This window comes from Callorhinus ursinus, unplaced genomic scaffold, assembly GCF_003265705.2.
Source record: "Callorhinus ursinus isolate GAN/ISIS: 27379988/994484 unplaced genomic scaffold, GSC_fseal_2.0 scaffold13, whole genome shotgun sequence".
Classification (NCBI taxonomy): Eukaryota; Metazoa; Chordata; class Mammalia; order Carnivora; family Otariidae; genus Callorhinus; species Callorhinus ursinus.
In genome coordinates this window covers 37,468,669-37,492,036 of record NW_027397075.1, presented here as the reverse complement: position 1 = coordinate 37,492,036, position 23,368 = coordinate 37,468,669, and the positions used below count along the sequence as shown (strand labels likewise).

General features: G+C 43.3%; 1 pseudogene; it reads right to left on the bottom strand.

Annotated features, from left to right (window-relative positions):
* Positions 1-12,085, bottom strand: part of LOC112828472 (complement factor H-like) — a 61,133-nt pseudogene extending 49,048 nt beyond the window's left edge.
* Positions 12,086-23,368: the final 11,283 nt, after the last annotated feature.

Below are 23,368 nucleotides of genomic sequence, written 5' to 3'. Positions count from 1 at the left end.
GAGTTTTACCTGATCAGGCTTACGCCCTCCAAGTAGTACTGTTGCAACAGACTACAGAGACTCTGGCTGAGATCCCAGAAGAGATTCTGTGAGAGGCGTGGGCAGATGGTAGGCTGCCATGGGCAAAGACAGCAGTACTTACACATATTAAAGTCTATTCCGAGTCAAAGGTTTCAGACTTAAAACAGTACCCACCAAAGAAGCAAACTGTTACACAAGGTATTCAACCCTTGTTGGCTGTGTTCCTTGACTATGACCTCATCGGTCCTTGCTGTTCTCCATATAACACACCAGTTTTGCCAGTGCGAAAGCCAGGCACACAAGAATATTGCTTTGTCCAAGATTAAAGGGCAATTAATCAGATTGTAGAAGACATCCATCGGATGGCGCCCAATCCTTACACCCTGCTTACTACTCTGTCCAGAAATAGATTTTAGTTGGTTCACAGTTTTAGAACTTAAAGTTGCATTCTTTTTTTGCAATCCTACGAGCCCTGATCCCCAAGATTTGTTCATTTTTGAATGGGAAGACCCCAATACCAGAGTCAAGGAACAATACTGCTGGATTGTTCTTCCCCCAGCGCTTCAAGAACTCCCCCACCATCTTTGGCAAAAGTCTGGCCAAGAATTTGAGAGACCTTCAGTTGGAAGAAGGAGCTCTTCTCTAAGACGTAGGTGACATTCTGATAGCCACTAAGACTAAAGAAACTTCAGATCAAAACACAATCTTAACTCTAAACCTTCTAGCCAAGCAAGGCTACAAGGTCTCAAAAAAAAAAAAAAAAAAGCCCAAATCTCCCAACCATCCATCAAATAGTTGGGTTTTAACTGGTCACAGAGGCAAAGGAGTCTACTCTCTGACAGAAGGGAAGTACGAGTGTGGGTAGCAGGCCCACCACCAGAAGACAGTTACATGATTCTTGGGCATCTGCCATATCTGGATCTCCAGCTCTGGATTAATAACCAAACCCCTTTATGAGGCTCTCAAAGGAGGAGACAGTGAATCCCTCAATTGGACTGGTGATCAAAGAAAAGTTAGTCCCGGCTCCTGCTCTGGGTCTTCTAGATATTAGAAAACCATTTGATTTGTTTCTTCATGAGAGACAAGGAATTTGTCTTGGGGTTTTAACCCAGAATCTGGACTCCACCAGGAGACCAGTTGCCTCCTTTTCAAACCAGTTGAAATACAGTGCTAAGGGATGGCCCATCTACTTGAAAGCTGGGGCTGTCACCTGTGATCTACTGCCAGAAAAAAGAGAAGTTCACACTGGGGTGGTCTCCCAAAGTGTGCAAACCCCACTTTGTGCTTCCCCTCTGAGAACAGAAAAGGGGTTCTTGGCTCACATCAAGAAGACTGGGCAAATATCAGGCAATCCTATTAGACAACCCAAATGTTACATTAAAGGCAGTTTCAACTTTAGATCATGGCACACTGCTTCTAACCAGTACAGAGGAACCTATGCATGATGGTAACAAATAATTGAACAAGTTTATTCCAGCTGCCCTGACCTAACGGATGTGCTATTAGAACAGCCAGACCTCAAGGTTGTCATTGATGAGAGCAGCTTCATGGATCAAGGACAACGTAGGGCTGGATATGCCATAGTGACTCACCAAGAGATACTGGAAGCAGATGCCCTTCCACCATGTACCTCAGCACAGAAAACAAAATGTAACAAGGGCTCTTCATCGAGGTAAGAATAAAAGAGTGACTATTTTTACTGACTCCAAATACACTTTTTCAGTGTTCCATGCTCATGGGGCCATCTGGAAAGAAAGAGGGCTATTAACTGCAGGTGCAAAGGAGATTAAACATGCCGAAGAAATCCTAGATTTGTTAGAAGCTGTTATGGAACCAAAAGAAGTGGTCATTGTCCACTGTCCCAGCTATCATTTTGCTTGGCCGCCCGAGGAAACAATCGTACAGATCAAGCCACAAATTGGCAGCTAGAACAAAGTTGCCTAAATCTCCAATGATGGCTTTAATCCCACATATAAACTTGACCAAATATCACCCAAAATATTCCCCTGATGATTTAGAAAGAGCTAATGAATGGGAATTTTGTTGGAGTCGTAATTGTTCTCAGGATGCTAATTATAAGTATACCCCAAAAGGGTGGATTTATAATAAGCAGGGAAAAGTCCTCATCCTTGAACATCCTATGGAACATGTCAAAAGTCACATTTACCAGGGCACCCATTTCAGGAGAGAGGCTACTCTCCAGTGGATTCAAAAATTCATCATAGGACCAAACATGCACAGGACTATTCAAAAGGTAATTTTAAAATATATGATATGTCCTAAAAACAACCCAAAGATGGGACCACCTTAAATTATGAAAGGGGTCTGATCTAGAGGCACTGGACCAGGAGAAGACTGGCAGATTGACTTCAGGAGGATGCCAAGAGCAACTGGAAACTTCAGGTATTTATTAGTGTTTATAGACACTTCTACTGGCTGGGTAGAAAACTTTCCTTGCTGATCTCAAAAAGCTTCTGAAAGGAAATATTTCCCAGCTTTGGGCTACCCATGTCTATTCAAAGCGATAATAGAGGACCTCAGAGAGCAAAAATAACCCAAAAATGTCAGGTGCCTTGAATATTCATTGGAAACTACACGCTTCTTGGTGACCAAAGCCTACTGGCAAGACAGAAAAAAATGAATCATACTCTTAAAAATACATTAGCTAAAATTTGTCAGGAAACTAATTTAATTGAGATAAGATCTTGCTAACTGTCCTGCTCTAAGGATGGCCCCTAAAAGCAGGCTCCAACGGAGCCCCTATGAATTGTTATATGAGAGGCCCTTCCCATACTTTGAGCACCATAAAGTATATAGTCTTTGAGAGCTACTCAAACTACTATACATGAGTTTGCTTCTAGCAGGTTATTATATCCTACAGATGTTCCTCTCCACCACTTGTTTCCTGGAAATCGGGTCCTATTAAAGTCCTAAAGAAACAAGCACCTAGAGGATTAACTCCACCCCCACTGCGCGGGACCATATGAGGTCCGACTGGTGATGAACTCTTCTGTTGAGCTAAAAGGTGTCAAGCCATGGATCCATCACTCTTAAATAAAGCTGGTTTCTTGAGAATCATCAGACCCACCATGCCCCATCTGTCGGAATGCCATTGGGAATGGAAACCATGCCATAGAAGAACATAACAACCCAGATCATCCCAATCTGGGTTTGTTTTGTACCCCAGACACTGATTTCTCCAAGTGGACCACTGAGGCTTTGACAGACCTCTAACTACTGTTTAAAAGGAGGGTCCCAATGGACCAAAAATATAAGTAATGAATAATATGCATGCTATTATTCTCATTACTTTGATTTAATTACTTTGGGTGTTCGTATTTAAGTACAAACATATGGCTCTTTTTCTTCTTTATCACATTTCCCTGCTGGTTCCAACTCCCTAAGCCTGGAAAAATAATTCTGTGATTAGGATTTCCCAGATTTTAGCTAATTCGGGAAATCTCTCTAGATGTTGAATTTGTCACCCAAAACCTTGTTGGTGCATTATCATAGTGACCCCATGCTAATGCCAGTGGCCAAATTTTCAAATTTTCCCAACTTTACCATGACATATAACCAAAAAAGTCTATGCTAGATGCTGGGGAATGATGTAAAAGCAAAAGCAGTTAGATTCATAAAAGTTAATTTGCTGATGGGCAAAAGAAACTCATTTGTTTACTAAGATTTGGGTTATCTATATTTTGCATTTCGTTAATTGGGTACGTAATAATCAAACGTGCTTTCTGATGCTACTCCAAAACAATCAAAGAAAGAATATTTTGGTCATGCAGAATGTACATGTTAAGGTAAGTACTGGAAAGTATTTCCAACAAAGTGCAAAGTTGTTTCATTCCTCAAGCCCCTTTCCAGCAGGTAGTAGTCAGAGCAACTGTCACCCCAATCCCTCAAAATTGAGGAATGATCAAATGATGGGAGGGACTGAAACTAACATGCCGAGTTAACAAATGTTTGATTGTTTTACCTAAGAAAACTCAGGTTAATCTAATCGATTTATGAGCTTGTTTTGTAGAAGCTGACTGACCACCAATAAGCAAAGACTAGAGCAAACGAGGAAGAATTCTTGCAGTTGCACACAAAAGGGATCAAGAATGCACAAAAGTGATCTCTGTGAGGACACACCCAGAGATCTCCCTCAACTTATTATACTTACACCGCCATTTTATGAATGGCGTTCCATGAAGAGACGATTCCTCAATAGTGTGCTCAGAAAGGACACCTCCCCTTTTCCCAACATCCAATCAGCATATTCCATTCAACCTACATACTTTGTGATATCCTTAAATGCATCCAACCCCAGCCCTTTGGGGAGGTGGATTTGAGAAATTTTTCTGCCATCTCCTTGCTTGGTGCCCTACAATTAAACCTTTTTTCTGTCACAAAACTGGTGTCAGTGTCTGGCTTTCTGCACATCAGGCAATGGAAACTTGTCTGGTGACATCTTCGTACTACAATCTTTCAATAAAGCACAAAACGTGTTTACTGACAGACACAAATTTTAGCCTAAGTTTCTCTGTAATAGGGAAACCAAAAGTGGGTAAACCTATATGTTTAGTAATTAATATTTCATTATTTTATTTGGAAATGATCTAGATATTCAATGAATTTAACTCATCAACTTGGCAAAACTTTAAAGTTCAGGATATCAAAAAAATTTGGAGGGATTTTTTTAAGTACATATACCATAAAATATAATTGTTGTTAAAAGTTTATCTACAAACTTTTATTCTACTTATATCTATCTAAAACATTTGCTCCCAACAATTATGTTTAGATCACCCACAAAAACTTTATGAGACATGAGACAAAATCAGTTACATTCTAAGTTAGTTTTGTTGACAAATTTTGTAACAGAGATAACATGAAGTTATTTAACTAGTAAACCCCAGTAGGAGAAAAAAGTGTTATATTTAATTCTGATAACTCTAAAGACATGTCTATTTTAAACAAAGAACCTTAAATTGGCTAATGGATTATTTTTCCCATATCCTGTAAACCTGAAATATATTTGGATTAAGTTTCTTTTTTATTTTAGAGAATTTTTTATGAATACTAAATGTATGTAAGCACTTAATTTTCTTTAAGCCAATGAAATAGAGCTCTTTTATAGATTAATTATGGCGATACCATCTGGAGGTAGAAAAAACCATATCTCTAATATACATACATACAAATACAACAGATAAGCACAGAGATCTTATAGTTTCTGTTTTAAAACAATATAAAATTCGCTAGTCAGTAAATAACAGTCTGAATAAATTAAGTTTACTAGCTCAGATGGCTAAAGTCTTTTAGGGGTGCCTGGGTGGCTCAGCAGGTTAGGTGTCTGCCTTCAGCTCAGGTCATGATCTCAGGGTCCTGGCATCCGAGCCCCACATCCGGCTCCCTGCTCAGCAAGGTGTCTGCTTCTCCCTCTCCCTTTGCCCCTCCCCCCTGCTCCTGCTCTCTTTAAAAAATAAATAAATAAAATCTTTTTTTTTTTTAATGAAGTCTTTTGGAGCACCTGGTGCCCCAAAAAAGCCTGCTTCCTTTTTTTTTTTTAAGATTTTATTTATTTATTTGACAGAGAGAGAGGGAACACAAGCAGGGGGAGTGGGAGAGGGAGAAGCAGGCTTCCCGCTGAGCAGGGAGCCCGATGCGGGGCTCGATCCCAGGACCTGGGATCATGACCTGAGCCAAAGGCAGAGGCTTAACGACTGAGCCACCCAGGTGCCCTGGGAAGCCTGCTTCTCCCTCTCCCACTCCTCCTGCTCGTGTTCCCTCTCTCGCTGTCTCTCTCTCTCTCTCAAATAAATAAATAAAATCTTTAAAAAAAATAAAGTCTTTTACTATTTCTAGAGCAGACTTTTAAGAAATTTTATTTGCCCTTGGAAGTAATGTTAAAGAGGCTGTGCTAGAGTTTGGGCACAAGAGCCCTTTTAGCTGTTTGTATTTTAAAAAGTCCTCTTTCTTTTTTTTGTGTTCTTCAGTCTCAGGTGATTGTGGGCTGTGTTTACATTTCAAAGGTATGAAATTTATAACTTTAAGAGACAGAGAAAGAATGAAAACTTTGTTTGTTTGTTTAGTTTTGGGGTAATTATTTTTTACCTCTTTTAAGTACAAGGCCATTTGTTCTAATATCCTGGTGTTTTCTAATATCTACAAATATTTTGAGAGGAATAGGCAAGGTTTGGGGATTGGTAAAGATAGGTGGGTTTTGACTTGTTTCTAGAGTTATATTTCTGGTTTTGTAGAGATCTTCAAGACAAAAACAATAGTTTCTAATTCCCCCAGAGAACTGGATTAAAGCTTGGATATTAAGGAAATGACCTGCCTTTTTTTTTTTTAATTTATTTTATTTATGAAAGAGAGAGAGAGAACTTTTGTTCGAGTCATTTCTTGGCTTTCAACATTTACATGAGTAACCCGTATACTTTGAACCCAGAGACTGGGTCAGAGTGCTTTTTTAAGTCAGGATGGCTAAAGGGAAGTTAAAATAAGCAGATGGGGCCAGATTTTAAGAAGGGGAACTTACATAGGATGTGGACAATAATATTTGTCTGAAGTCTAATTTCTGTTCTTTCCTCTTGTCGAGAGTCCCTAAGGCCAGCTGTTACACTAATAAGACAATTGAGAATGCTCTATAAAGAGTGGGGTTTGGGAGCGCCTTGGTGGCTTAGTCAGTAAGCGTCTGCCTTCACCTCAGGTCCTGATCTCAGGGTCCTGGGATTGAGCCCCACATCGGCTCCCTGCTCAGCGGAGAATCTGCTCCTCCCTCTCTCTCTGACCCTCTTCCCCACTTGTGCTCTCTCTCTCTCAGATAAAAAATTTAAAAAAAAAAAGTGCTTTTTTTTTTTTCTTTCAAATACAGCCAATTTAAAGGAGCCATCATCTGGCCATGATGAGTAGGATCATATTGATCTCAGTAGTGACTCAAGCCAATAAGCCTTTTTATGGAACAACCCAGAGGCAACTTTCCAGGCTTAGCCCTTGGGTGTAGGAGGCATCCCAGGAGAGGGCCTAGATGATGCGGCCCCCATGATTCACAAGTTTACTCCCCAAAAATAGCCTAAGAAAACAAAGGCCTTTATTGCACAGGTAGTAAAAATGGGATAGTGAAAACAATGTCTCTGGTCTCCCACAAAAATGTGAGATGTCTCCAGTCAGCCGGGCTGATCTATGACACGAGGCAGGCACTCCTGCAATGGGACTTTTCCAGCACTAACAAACAATAAAGGTTAAGACCACAAAGTTCCCTTATTGGCAAGGGACCTCTTACGACTAACTCCTCAGAGAGCTGGCTGGCACAGCCAAAGGGAGCGCTGCTTATAACTGTGTGCCTCTGAACCCCAGTCTATTTGACTACCCACCAAGTTGTGCCCAGGTTAAGTCACCCTCCCGATGGCGGAGACCAGAGAGAATAGTCTCACTAGTCTCAAAGTAAAGGTTTCAGACATAAAACAAGACAAAAGGAAAACCCTCATCTGGATTTTACAGAGGGGCCCCCCGCAAATTTTGTCTAAACAGACACGGGTCCGATGAGAACCATGAGTGCACCCGTCTGTGAGGCTGGTTCGAACGGCAGGCTGATAAGGCCAATGCCTGTGTTCCTTCTCTACCATAATTCCTTTCATGACAAATGACACAGAAGACAAAGACAAACAGTGACCCTCTGTTGGAGGAAATGTGTCAAACAAAGAGCACTTTACCAAATTTACCAGAGATGCTAAGCCCAAGTAACGAATTCCACGAATATTGTCTCCTGCTAATCTACGTTTAGAAAGAGATAGAAAGGGCCCCCTTCATTCTCATTCCATTAGACCCTGCACTTAGCCAAGTAAGGACTCTTACTTTATATCGGCTGTTTGCTACCTGTCCCAGGATCTCAGCTGCAGCGGTGTCCAGCCAGGGAAGTCCATCCTGCTGACTATGCCAGCCGTTGGGGAGGAAAAATATTTTTCCATCCTTCAAGATTCTTCTAGCTGGTCTAAGAATTAAATTGACATGAGAGAGATTAACGGAAGGAAAAAAAGTTTAGTTAACTGTGCATAGAGGCCCAACATTAAAACTGAGACCCAAAGGAATGACCAAGGCAGCCAGCTTTTATGCTTTTTAGGCAAAGAAACAATAAACCAGTGAGTAATAGTTAAAAGAAAACTTATGTTTGATAGCGTCAGTCAGTAAGGAATTCTAAAAAGAATTTGGTCTGAGGTAGTAAATTATTAAAAGTAACAAGGTTTATTTATACAGAATTCCCTCTCTCTGGTGATAAGGATGTCTCTTCATATCCTGGTACAGGGAAAGGTGTCCCAACCTTTCACATGGGTAGTTTATTTCCTGTGTTCAGGAGATACAGTGGAGGGAGAGGGTATCTGTGTGTTCTCCTTGCGCTGGCTATTTCTTATGTAACTTTATTTCAAAATAATATCCCAAAGGGGCATATTTGGGGGCAGACTGCCATTGGCCCCCACATGCACACTTGTGTAGGTTAGGCCTTGGAATAAGGCAGATACCATGGACCCCCAAGAGATCACTTGTGAGAACTGGGTTCTCCAGATGTGGCTCAGTTCAGGTCCCTGATTTTCCAGATCTTCAGTGGCCCACGAATGTGCAGAACCTACCTGTCAGCCAGACTTGGGCTACCTGGGTACTCCAGGGCCGTGCAGCTCAGATGCAACCCCAACCAAAGGCATAGTCTCCAATGTGGAGGGAGCCCAACCCCAAAAAACCCGTGTGAGGTGGCAGCTTTAAACTGGTATGGGGTTTACCAGTAATCAAGGTTTCCAGCTATCTGTTAGTAAAAGCTACACCAGCCAACCACCCAAACCAGCCCTGGCAAGGCAGACCAGATCCCTCCAGCTCTGCTCTCAGGGGGGAATAGGTGCATTTGTGGAGATGAATGCTTGGAATTAGATGCCAAGTATTCCCAAGAGCCCCACGTTCTATGACCCAGCCTCACCCAACATTGCCCTGCTGCAGGTCCCTGGCTACCCAGACTTGCATGGTTCACATGTGTCAAGTACGGACCCACAAGCCAGTCTTGGGAAGTCCCAGCCCTCCAAGCCTGAAGAACTCGAGTCACCCTCCAACATAATCTCAGCACAATCTCTGACATCTCCATGTCAGAGCCCACCTTCTGAAAATTGCTCCAATGTGACAGCTGCAGGTGGGCAACAGTCCTCATGTGGACTTGATCCTTGTTGGGGTTCCAGGTTTCTTCCAGAACCAGTACCCCCAGGCGTCTTCTAACAAAGGATACTTTGTCCTGCTGCCCAATCCTTCCCTGGCAGGGCAGTTGAAAAACCTCTAACAATGCCTCGAGGGGAATATTCCACAACGGATCAGTAGACCTTGAGATTAGGCCAATGTTTTACTCTCCTAAGAGCCCGCTCTTGTGAACCAACCTCTCCAGACACTTGCCCTGTTCTAGGTCCCCAGCTACTCTGTACATGCACAGTCCACACTCCAGCAGCTGCCCTGGGGCAGCCAGAGCCTTTCAGGCCTGTGGAGCTGAGACCCATCCCTAACCTAACGCTTTGCCTCAGCGTGGAGGAAGCCAACACCCCAAAAATCACTCTGAGGCATTGCTGAAATGCCTCAACGGCATTGCCTTGCCACAACAGCAAGACAACCCAGATTCCTCCAGCTCTGCCTTTAGGGGGAATATGCACAACTATGTAGGTTTAGGCTAAGCATTAGGCAGATGCCAGGCATCACCAATAGGTCGCTCCTATGACCGGGTTTCTCCTGACACAATTTCAGTTTCCTGGCTAGTCTGACCTGCCCCAGCAGCAAACAGGCAGTCACAGGGCACACCCTGTCAACTGGCCTTTTACTGCTGGAGCTGCCAAGCTTGTGGAGCTCAGGCAGGTCCTCAAATGCCAGCATAGCCCTGTGAAAGATTTCAAAATGAGATAAGCATTGCTAAGAGAGTCATTCAAAATGGAGTCAGTAGGATATTGAGGAGGCAGAGCGTTGGCACTCTCCTGTTGCAATCCTTGGAACACCACGAACTTTTGACTTTTGTCAGTTGCAACTGGACCACTTCCCCCAACATGCTCTGTGCATAAAGCATATATTTTTGTGGATATGTTCACCAGTCTTGGGCCTATGAATGTCCTGACAGTTGGAGAGGCCTTGGTGGCACATGTTTTGGGGGGGCATTTAACATCTTTTACTATTCTCAAAATGGCTTCCTAAATCTCACTCAAGAAGAAAAAGAGCCTCATCCATAGTCAATGAGGACCCTTCTGAATATGAAGACAACAGTTGTGGCCATAGCTAAGGCTGTGACCTTCTTGTCAGATATTTCAGAGATCAGATACCGAGTCATAGGTCCGTGGCTTGGAGTAGGCACAGCAGACTTGGAAGTTATGATGAGAAGTCTTACCAGAACTGTTAACAGAGTAGCTTGAACCACCCCTAGAGCCATCGGAGCCCAGAAAAAATCTTTAGGTTCCCTCGCTTGGGTAGTCCTTCACAACAGGATGGCTTTAGATTATTTACTTGCAGCCCCAGGAGGAGTCTGTGCCATACCTAATACCTCTTGCTGTACTTGGGTAAACACCTCACAACAAGTAATATGGGAAACCACTCCATTGCTCAAACTATTACCACAGGAGGTGTAATTTTAAGTTTTGTGGTATTTTTAGCTGGATTATTTTAATTTGTCCTATATGCTATTTTCAAATTTCTTGTACTGCATATTTCCTATTGCTGTACCTACTCAAAATGTCAATGATAGTTGCTCAAAGACTTGAAACCATTCATCAGATCTACCCTTTGACTAAAGGAAATGAGAAACTGATTGATGGCTAGACCTTATTTCCTCAAACCTCCTCGTTACTCAAATGTGGCCATAAGACTCTCACCTAGCACCTTGTTGAATATACTAAATATCAATCAGCTATGAAATAGCCCCCTTCCTGAGAGATATGATGGACCAAGCAGAGGCTGCCAACCACTCCAGCGATGAAATGAAACTCCACCACCATGAAATTGATCACTGATGCTTTCTTGTCTGAAAGATCTTGATCAAAAGGGGGAAATGTGAAAAAAAAAAAAATTCCAACATGAAGTAAGCATTGTGAAGAGAGTCATCCAAACTAGAGTCTGGAAGATACCGAGAAAGCAGAGCCTATGCCCATCTGTCCTGTTCATAGGAACACCATGAACTTTTGACTTTTGTCAATTGCAAGTAGATCCCTTCCCAGAATGTGGCTTCTACTTTGGGCTGAAATGGAGATAATGTAACATCTGCCAGCTAAATAGCTAATCCTGTATCAGTCCGTTGAACTCCACCAGCACCATTCATAATTCTTTCAAAACAAGTTATGTAACCTTGTGGTTTCTGCCTTTATAAGGCTGCACTCCTGGGCTCACAGTTTATAATTCAAATGCTGGTCAACTCTATGTCTTCCAAGATTGCAATCCCTAAGGCCCCAAATAAACACTTTGGGCTTTACAGCCTTGTGTTCTTCTTGGTCCACGGCCTTCAGGGTGGAGAGAGCCCACCCACCTAAAATCTTTCCAAGGCTTCTTAAATTGGCCATTTTCAGTTGCCATTTGGACTGACTGCCTGATAGAATCCCAAGCTTTTCCAGCAATCAATGCTCCTGAGTATTGCTTAAGAGATAGTACCCCAGTAATCTCACCCACCACTGCCCTGGCAAAGCAGGCCAGATTTCTGCATCTCTGCCTTGGGGGGAATATGTGTATTTGTGCAGGTTAAGGCTTAGAATTAGAAAGATGCCAGGTACCTCCAGGAGCTCCCTCCTGTGACCAGTCTCAGCTGACATTGTCTTTTCTCAGGACCCTGGCTGCCCTGACCTGTCTTCCCCCCACCCCCCAACCCATGCATGTGCAGTCCAGACCCTGTTAGCAGGGCTTGGGCTCCAAGGAGCTCTTCAGGACCAATGAGTTTGGGCAGGACCCCAATCACCAGAATGGCATCAGGGTGTAGAGAGCCCACGCCACAAAAATATTTCTGAGTCTCCACTTGAAACTGGGGATTGCCGATCCCTAGTTGGACGGGCTGTCTGATGGTGTCCCAGGCTTCTCCAGCCATGCAGGCTTCCAAATGTCTCTTATTGGAGGGTACCCTGACCATCCTGTGTGGCCCACCCTGGCTAGACAGTTCCAGGTTCCTCCAGCTCTGCCCTCAGGGAGAATATGCGCATTTGTGTGGGATTAGTTTGGCTGCTGGAACATTTCAGGACTTTGGGGCTCAGGCTGGTCCCCAACACCTGCATAGCCTCCAGGGTAGAGAGTGCCCACTCCCCCAAAAATCTTTCTGAGGTATCAGCATTAAACTGCCATTAGTCCCCAATGGACAGGCTCCCTGGTGAGATCCCAAGCTTCTCCAGCAAGCAAGACTTCCATTTGTCTGTTATAAACGGTATTTTTGAGACAGGGGAAATGGGAAGGACCCCATGAAAGAAAACCTGTTTTTTTCCCCCTTTGCTTTTTTTTTTTTTCCTGCTTCTATTCTTACTAAGACCTGCACCCCCACCCTACACATGCTTCAATGCAAGTCTTCCTTGTATGGAACAAAGAGTTAATGATATCATTGGAGTCTTCCAGCACAATAGATAATTTCTAAGCACTGGCGCTAGACTTCTTGACGCCAAGACCCCTGGCTTCAAGGAATAAGTGACGTATGATAGACACGGGGAACTTGTCCTTGTCCAAACCATTTCCTGGATGCCTGAGAGGACACATACACCAGACCCGAAACACAGATGAGACTCATGCTCGGGCTCCTTTCCGAGTCTCCTGGACGGGGGTCTGTATCTGCCTGCTCCATATCTTCAGTAAACTCTGCTTGCACCTCCTGCTGGCTCATGTTTGACTTCCCTCCTATGGGACCCCCCCCCACCAGGTCCTTGGACCTGGCCTGCTGGCATCATTTTGACCATCCCACACTTCCCACACTGGTAATGTAGTTTTCTATAGCTCTGTCTTTGGGGGAATATGCTCATTTGTGTAGGTAAGACTTGGAACTAGGCAGATTCCAGGTACCCACCCAGAGCCCTTTTTTTGTGAACTGACCTGGCCCAACATTGCCCTATCCCAGGTCCCTGGCTAGCCTGAGCTATGCAGCCTGCTTATGCGCAATATGCACCAATCAACTGGCCTCGGGCAGACCCAGTCCTCTAAACCCATATAGCGCAGGCCAGGCGCCCTGCGTAGCCTTTGGCAACTAGGGATCCCACCTCCTGAAAACTGCTCTGAGGCAGCAGCTGCAGAGAGTGACAATCAGCCCCCATGAGAACAGAACGCCTGATGGGTCTCTGCCACAATCAAGGCTCTCAGGTGTGTCTTGTAGAGGGCGACCCTGGCTAGGCCTCCCATCCAGCCCTGGCAAGGCAGTCCAGATTCTTCCTCTCTGCCTTCCACGGGAATATGGACATTTGTGGGGGCGCCTGAGTGGCTTAGATGGCTAAGCGTCTGCTTTTGGCTCAGCTCATGATCCTGGGGTCTGGGGATCAAGCCCCGCATCGGGCTGCCTTCTCAGTGGAGAGTTTGCTTCTCCCGCTCCCTCTGCCCCTCCCCCTTCCCCAGTTCATGCACACAAGGGCACTCTCTCTTCTCTCAAATAAATATAAATAAATAAATCTTTAAAAAATATAGATGCACATTTGTGTCGGTTAAGGCTTGGAATTCAATACCAGGAAGCCCCAATCGCTCACTCCCATGAGCTCACCTCCCCAGACACTTGCCGTGCTCCAGGTTCCTGGCTCCCCTGAGGGGCATGGCTCACGCATGTGTGGTATGTATCCCATCAGCTGCCTTTGAGCAGTCGGTGGGGCCCCCCAGGCCTGTGGAAGTTGGGTCTATCCCCAACCACCTGCACTGCCTGAAGAATGGAGAGAGCCCACCCATTGGCAATTGTTCTGTGTCATCAGCTGAAATGGGCAACAGACAGTCCCCAGTGGACCTAGCCCTAACCCTAACCTGATGGGGTCCTGGGCCTTCTGGTAAAATCAAGGCTCCCAGGTGTTTCTTACCGGATGATACCACAACCAGCTTGCCCAGTTTAGCCCTATCCGTAAACCAACCATTATCCTCTAATCTTTAATCCATAAAAATATAAGTTAGTCGATGCCTTTCCTTCCGGTATTACCTGCAGTGTCTATTTTAGCTTGTTTTGATGTCTTTAAAAATCCATAGGTCAGCTCCTGTACTGGAGATGATCTCCCACTTTCTTCTCTTTGAGGATCATAAACTAAACTTACCCTTAGCCAAGGAGCATTTACCTGAACTAAAGAGCACATTTTGCATTTGAGAAGCGGTGGCCTGAGTCACATCACAATAGGGTAGAGTTGGCAAGAAGATGTAATGCTTGCCACCATTGGTCCAGAACAATTGCAGCCTTCCCTCTCCCTGCCCCAAACTCAGCCCCGTCATTATCAACACAAAGCTCCCAGCAGCTGTTGCAGTGGATCAGATTAGAAGCGATTTAAATTTATTTCCCATCCCTGTCATAAAAGAAAGAGCACGCTGATTTCGAAACACAGGCGCATTTTGCTTTTTTTCTACTTAAAAAACAAATGGGCTTTGCCAATATTAATGTCACATTTCTTGGCAGTCCCTCTTCTTCCTTATGCAACCGTGATTGCTTTTGTATGTTTCTTTTTTTGAGATTTTTTTTTCTGGTGGTTTATTTTGTATCATTATATTTACAACAATTACAATGTTTAAAACATGGTAGGTACTTAAATGTTTACTTGAACATGAACTATGACTATTATTTAAATCCTCTAATGACCATTGACTATTATTTAAAACGACCTATCAAATAAACAAACACCTGCACACACATATGCATTGAATGCATATACTTTGCTACCGGCACTCACCACGACCACAGGTGGGTGCTTTTAAGAAAACCAATAAATTGTATTTGTTTCTTATGGATATTGAAGAATGTGCCTTATTCCAATTGGTTGTCTTGTTTTACCAAAAAGAAATCTTTTTCATTTTTCTCAGTCGACTGAGTCTTGATTAGTTCCAAAAAGAGCAAGTTTATAGAAGTCGCATGTGTCATTAAGGATGGGACAGGAAACTGCCCTCCTTTAGCAGTAAGTCCAAGAACCAAAGAATCCTGCGAGGGTCAGGTGACACCTCTGGCCATCAGTGGAGTGACGCAGCACAGTCTCCAGGCCTGGAACCTGCTGCGCCCTCGTTCACCATTCTCCGTGTGCTCGTCCTCATTCACGAGGCTTTCTTGAATCGGAGGGAGAGACGGAGGTTGTAAGTCGGGCCCCAGGAATTGCTCCCAGCCTGGAGTGTGCTGGCTGGGAATGTGTTAATCATTAAGTGTGGACATCATTCAGTTGTGTGTCTGGATTGGGAGGGGCCGGAGTGTCTTCAGACTTTCTGCGTTAGAATGTTGTCCAACCAGAATTAACGAGCAGAATTGCCCTCGGTGCCTCCCACCCACCCTTCTCCCAGCTTTCCGGCCGCACTGTCTACACCCAACTAACAACATCGATCCGTTGATATCTTTTGTAGAATAGTTTTCTACCAAATCTGAATTCGATTTTGAAAATCCCAAAGATGCACTCCTGCAGTTTAGAAAAACAGGAACTCTCAGGAGTCAGCGTGTCTTAACATTAGAGCTTTCATTGAAATGGGCTACCGAGGATGCAATTAAAGGGGCAGTTAAGTCATTCCCGACCTCTGCAGGTGTGCGCCAACGTGATTTTTTTAACACATAAACTCACCACTAGAGGATGTTACATACTTCTCCAAATACATTGGAACAGACTGAGGCTCCATACTGTGAAAACCGATTGAGGAGGACAAGAGGGGCTAGGAATTATTTACGTACTTTGGGAATTGTCATTTTAAGTAGTATGTAATAAAGAGGATGTCAAGTCGGAAGTTGCAATCTGGGTCGTGGAATGGTTGATACAGAAGCTGACAAAGATTCTTCACCAAACTTTAGTCAGGCTCTGCAACTTTCTCGTAGGTCCATCTATGCACTTACTTATAAAATACAGCTTGACCAAGAACCTGCTAAGTCAGTTTAACCCTAACCCCACCCACCCCCAATATCTGATCTGGCTCCTCATCCTCCAGTGTCCCCCGGGGGATGTCTAATCCCCACAGCCTGTCTCCAGCAAGAATCCCGTTGGGTGGGTTTATCCAGAAGCCCCCTCATCCCCAGTGTGTCCCTGTCCTTGCCTAAGCCCAACCTCCCTCCCCCACTGTAAAATCCCACAGCAGTGGTCCCTTTGCCTAGCAGGAGGGTTCCCAATAAGGCCCACCTTACCATCCTTAACAAGTGTCACTGACGTTTTATTCTTTAACAACGTAGCTTCATCAAGCTACACAAAGAAAGGATATTAGCTACTGTGTGACCCTTAGCTACTTTGTGAAGAGGAAACAGAGTGGGCAGATCCGGTTTTGTAGAGGTGCAGGGCACTCCTTACCGAGAAATCCTCCCACACCGTATATGATTTTTGGGGCCTGCAGAGGCCCCCATACCCACAAACACTAAAAATGAGACACTTAGATGGTCTTTTTTTTAACTGGTAGCCTGACACTTTCTAGGATCCCTAATTTTCTTTTTTTTTTAGGACCCCTAATTTTCTAATATCAGTACAAATCAGTATTTGAGATGAGCCATCCATTCCGTAATGTCTGTTATTACCATGTTCCCTGAGATGCCATCGTAAGTTCTCGCATTAACATCCCTCTGTCATTCCAAACACATAACAATAATAGATAAAATATTTCAAGGGGATTTTAAAAACACAGAACCAGGCTCAAAAACAAAAGAAGCACCTTTGGGGCCCCTGGGTGGCTCATTCGGTTAAGCATCCTCCTCTTGGTTTCAGCTCCGGGCTGAGGTGGGGCTCTGTGCTCTGCAGGGAGTCTGCGGGAGATTCTCTCCCTCTCCCTCTGCCCCCTCCCTCGCTCCTGCAAGTCCACACACGCGCACTCTCTTTCTCTCTCTCAAATAAACAAATAAATCTTTTAAAAAAAAAGAAGAAGAAGAAGGATTGCCTGGGTGGCTCAGTCGGTTAAGCGTCTGCCTTCGGCTCAGGTCATGATCTCAGGGTCCTGGGATTGAGCCCCGCATTGGGCTCCCTGCTCGGTGGGGAGCCTGCTTCTCCCTCTCCCTCTGCTCCTCCCCCTGCTTGTACTCTCTGGCTCTCTCTCTGTCAAATAAATAAATAAAATCTTAAAAAAAAAAAAAAAAGAAGCATCGTTGAGGATCAGAAACAGAATAAAAACAAAGTGGCAAAGCCACATGGACGCTGCATCCAGTCAGGCAGGGGCTCCTGGGCGCTTGGAACAAGACTGCCCCAGGTGAGGCATGGAGTTTGGTTACATAAGCAAGATGGCTTGTTGGCAAGCCCTGCCGACTTGGTATTGTTACCTGCAAACACTCAGTAATTACTTGTTTCCAGCAGCCTTTAAAAAAAAAAAAAATCTGGTTTGAAAGCCTCCGGTAAGTATGCTACAAGCTGGTTTCATAATTTCTTTTTTTTTTTTAAGATTTTGTTTATTTACCTGACAGAGAGAGGGAACACAAGCAGGAGGAGTGGGAGAGGGAGAGGCAGGTTTCCCGCAGAGCAGGGAGTGCGATGCGGGGCTCGATCCCAGGACTCTGGGATCATGGCCTGAGCCGAAGGCAGACGCCTAACGACTGAGCCACCCACGCGCCCGCAGTTTCATAATTTCTTATACTCATGTAGTTTGTCTTTGGCTGAACAAGGTGATTATGAACCTGAGCCACTATCTTTCTGCTTATAGACATAATTTTGTTACATGATGTGGGGCTATAATTACTCACCAGACACATTACTAAGCAGTGTGAACACACGTCATATGCTTCTAGTTACTAAATCCCCATGTTGGCTCTATTGTCAGGGATAATTGCATGCCACTTTGTCAATTTTCCATTCTCTATATTTCTTCAATCACATTTTCACCATATTGCTTCCTGACTAAGAGCCAGAAATTTCTCAGAAAGCAAGAAAAACAGAAGCATAGATGAATTCATGTATCTACCATACTGTCAAAACCATTAATGGTGGTTTTCAAATGTCCCTTTGTACATGATACTGAATATTATTTAACCATGGAAGTTAGCATTTATATTGCACTTCTTTCTTCAGACTGGGTTTTTTATTATATCTGATTCATAGATGCGCTTATATATAATTTTGGAATTATTCCCTTCCCATGAAATTTTGACATCCTATTTTTAATGCATCCTTACAAGCTGTGAAGAATTTCTAGTAGGACTCTTTTTCAAAAAATGCATGGCCTAAATGAAAATAAATATCTAAAAATTAAATGTGGTTTTAAGTAATAGTACCCCAAATAATCATAGGAAGATTAGGATTAGGGTATCCAATCTCTTATCTGCTTTGTTTTATTTACCTTTTTTTCAGCTTTATCAAGATATAATTGACAAAACTGTATATATTTTAGGTGTATGAGGTGACAATTTGATATATGTATATTGTGAAAGGATTACCACAATCAAGCTAATTAACACATTCATCACCTTCCCTAGTTACCTTCTTTTTGTGGTGAGAACACTTAAGATCTACACTCAGCAAATTTCAAGTATGCAGTACAATGTTATTAACTCTAATCAATGCCCTACATTAAATCCCCAGAACTTACTCATCTTATAACTGAAAGTGTGTGCCCTTTGACCTACATCTCATTATTACTTATTTTAATAAGTGGTGCTTGTCTCAAAAAGAATATAATATTTTCCAAAAAATCTCTCTTAAGATCCATATCGACTATCAATTTGATTCCCTATTAAGTGTTTTCAAGTACACAGTAATTTTTTGTACATTGAATTAGCAACTTTCATCATCACAACTTGTAACATTTTACTCTTGTGATACTAATTATTTATTAGATTAAATGATAGACTTTCAAATCTATCGCATAAAGTGATTTTCATTCCAAGGTACACTATAGATTTAGCTTATATATTTGAAAGTGAATATTCAGATTTAACAAAAAGTCTGAATTTCAAGCTTCATTTGAATTTCTGTCACTGTTCAAACGTCATTTACTGAAAGTCTATCTCTTCCCCGCTGGTTTTAAATGTCACTTTGTGACATACTCATTTCCCATATGTATTTGTGCCTATTTCTGAATTTTCTCTTTGATCCATGGATCTGACCATCAGGCATAAGTACCATACAGTTTAAATTATTGTAGCTTTAACATATGGTGGTGGCTCAGTTTATTTTCATAATTTTCGTAGCACTATTACTTCTTCAAACAAACAAAATCACCTTGTCTAAAAAAGATTAGTATTTTTCATATGGGTTGCATTAAAATTTCTTAAAAGATTTATTTATTTATTTTAGAAAGAGAAAGAGTGAGAGCACAAGTGGAGGGAGAAGCAGAAGGAGAGGGAGAATCTCAAGCAGACTCCCCACTGAGTGTGGAGCCCAACGCAGGCTTCGGTCCCACGACTTGAGATCATGACCTGAGCCGAAATCAAGAGTTGGATGCTTAACTGACTGAGCCAGCCAGGTGCCCCGCATTAAAATTTTTAAAGATCTCATGGGAAATCAGAATCTTTATGATAATTATTGCATATCCAAGAACCAAACAAACTGTTTAGTTTGGGTAGCCTTGTTTTTGTGATTATACTGTAGCTAGATAATACTAGAAAAATGTTTTGTTTCTCAAATCCCAAAACCCACATCTGGTGAAGTTCTAACTTTTGTACTATAAAAACACCTAATTTTTGTACAGAAATATCAAAGATAATAGTGGGTTCTCTGTCTCTCTCTCCCTCTCTCTCTCTCTCTTCTCCCTCCCTGTCTCCACCAGTGGGAAAGTTCCTTCCATTACCTGGAAGGGAGGAATCTTTACTCATCTTTGGAATCACTCAATTCACTAAGGATCCTCACAGAGAAAAATATTGCCTGCAATGCTACATAACTGCCATGGTTCTCTGTGACAGGAAGCTCCTCTCTCCTTGAAATTCTGATTATTTTGCAAATAATGATGAGTGGTAGAAGCTCTATGAAAATATGTATTCCTAGGCAAGGAGTATGAACACCCTCTCACCAAAGCCAAGTATCCCCAATCCTGTCTTCTGACTCTGTTTTCTGTAATCTTAGGCGTGAGGCAGCACACTCAACTCCATGACTATTTCCTGAATGCCCACCACATGCCAACAACTGAACTGGACACTGGAAGCTGAAGGACAATAGAAAAATAAAAACCTTCACATGGGTTGGGAGAATATTTCCTTCCATCACAAAGTTTGTAATCTTGAAGAAAATCTTTCCTCTTCTACCTGTAGGAAATACAACTAAGAATATGTATGTTTGGCAGAATGGCCTTTTTGCTGACAGATACCCATAAACAATGTGCTGGCCAGAGCCTGAGAGCAGGAGGTCGACATTTTGGCACTTAATGACAGCATGCTTTCAAGAGGTTACAGAATGAGTAACTGAGTAACTAGCCCTGCATTAGAAACGATTGACCCCAGGGGCATCTGGGTGGCACAGTCAGTTGAACATCTGACTCTTGGTTTCTGCTTGGGTCGTGGTCTTGGGCTCATGGGATCGAGCCCCACATCCTCTGCATATCTACCCCCATCTCTGGTTGAATTTCATTCTCTCTTCACTGCACATAAATCACCTTTATTCATTGTTTCCTGCCCCTAGTGACCCAGAACTCACCTGCTATGGACTGAATGCCCATATCCCCATGAAACTCATGTGTTGATATTCTCACCCCCAATGTGATGGTTTTAGAGGGTGGGGCTTTTGGGAGGCAATTAGGTCATGAGGGTGGTGCCTTTGTGAATGGGATAGTTTCTTTATAAACAGACTCTGGAGAGCTCTCTTGTCCCTTCCACCATGTGAGGACACAACGAGGAGATGGCTGCCTATGAACGGGAAAGCAGGCTCCCACCAGACACCAAATCTGCTGGTTTCTTGACCTTGGACTTCCCAGTCTCTACAACTGTGAGAAATAAATGTTGTTGGGGGCAGAGCAAGATGGCGGAGGAGTAGGAGACCTGGATTTCTTCTGGTCTCAGGAATTCAGCTGAATAGGGATCAAACCATTCTGAACACCTACGAACTCAACAGGCAATCAAAGAAGAGAGTAGCAACAACTCTCTGAATCCCAGGCGATATTCAGGAGGATAGACGGCGGGGGAGGGGGCCTCCTCTGCTTCTGGCAAGTGATAGAGCCACGGAGCACAAAATCGGAACTTTTAGAAGTCGGCTCCACTGAGGGACGTCGCTCCAGTGGCTAAGCAGGGGGGATCCCTCGCAGGACCCTCGGGGTCACAGAAAGCCCAGGGGTGCCTGAGTGCGGCAGAGCTCCCAGGTATCAGAGCGGGGAAGCCGGCTGCAGAGACGGAGCCGAGGCGCGGGCTCTCAGCTCGGGGTTGCCATAAACTGTGATACGCGGCACGGTCGGGCCACTGCTCCTCCAGCAGGGACCCAACAAGCTGCAGATCCAGAGAGACTCCCCTTCCTCCCCCGGGAGGAGCGGCGCGGGAGCACACTGCAGAGATCTGCTGGGTTTGGAGACTCCACACGGGGTCGGGTGCCAGAGATAGAAATGCTCGGTCACGGGCCGGGTGAGCACGGAGTGCGGCCGGAGACCGGGGAGACGGGAGTGACTGCTTTTCTCTGGGGGCGCACTGAGGAGCGGGGCCCCGAGTTCTCGGCTCCTCTTGGTGGAGATTGGGAGGCCACCATTTTCACCCTGGTCCTCCAAAGCTATACCAAGAGCTTGCAGGGAACAAAAGCTCCTGAGAGCAAACCCGAGCAGCTTGCTTAGCCCGGACTCACAAGGACGGGGCAATTCCGCCTCCGGCAAAGACATTTGTGAACCACGGCAACAGGCCCCTCCCCCAGAAGATCAGCACAAACAGCCAGCAAGCCAAGACCAAGTGTACCGATCAAGGAGAATGGGAGAACTCCAGCGCTAGGGGAATACTGCACATAGAATTCATGGCTTTTTTACCGAGATTCATTAGTTTTTCAAAGTTAATTTTTTTAACTGTTTTTTTTTTATTTTTCTTTTTCCCTTTTTCAACCAACATCTTATCAATTCCTTTTAAAAAAAAACATTTTTTATTTTTCATTTTTAGAGTCATATTTTATCCCTTCATAGTAGTTACCCTTATTTTTGGCATATATATATAAGTTGTTCTCTCCTTAAAATTTTGAGATACAGTTTCTTCTAACAGATCAAAATATACGCTAAATCACTAGTGTATGGCTTTGTTCTAGTCTCCTGCCTGATCACATTCTCTCCCTTTTTTTTTCTTTTTTATATTTTTTAAATCTTCTTTCTTTTTTCAAACAACTTATCTTAAGTTACTATTTCCTTTTATAAAATCTTTTATAATTTTCATCTTTACACTCATCTTCCATCCCTTCATTGTATCAACCCTTATTTTGAACATATATAACTCTTTCTTCCTTTAAAATTTTAGGAGGCACTTTCTTCTAACAGACCAAAATACACCCAAAAACTAGTGTGTGGCACTGATCTATACACTAGCCTGATCATATTTGATCATATTCTGTTTTTTTTTGTTTTGTTCTGTTTTTGTTTGTTTTTATCTTTTTCTTTTTCCTTTTTTTTTCTTTTTTTCTTTCTTTTTCCTTTCTTTCCCATTCTTGTCCCCTGGTTTCAGGTCTTTTCTGATTTGTATGAGAGTATATTTGCTGGGGCCGTTGTTAACCTGTTAGCATTCTGTTCTCTCATTCATCTATTCTCGTCTGGACAAAATGACAAGACGAAAAAAATCACCTCAGCAAAAAGAACAAGAGGTAGTACCGTCTGCCAGGGACCTACTCAATACGGACATTAGAGAAACCCTTTCTGGAGAAATAAAAGAACTAAAATCTAACCAAGTCGAAATCAAAAAGGCTATTAATGAGGTGCAATCAAAAATGGGGGCACTAACTGCTAGGTTAAATGAGGCAGAAGAGAGAATCAGTGATATAGAAGACCAAATGACAGAAAATAAAGAGGCTGAGAAAAAGAGAGATAAACAACTACAGGATCACAAGGGCAGAATTCGAGAGATAAGCAATACGATAAGACAAAACAACATTAGAATAATTGGGATCCCAGAAGAAGAAGAAAGAGAGAGAGGGGCAGAAGGTATATTGGAGCAAATAATAGCAGAGAACTTCCCTAATGTGGGGAAGGAAACAGGCATCAAAATCCAGGAGGCACAGAGAACCCCTCTCAATATCAATAAAAATAGGTCAACACCCCGACATCTAATAGTAAAACTTACGAGTCTCAGAGACAAAGAGAAAATCCTGAAAGCAGCTCGGGAGAAGAGATATGTAACCTACAATGG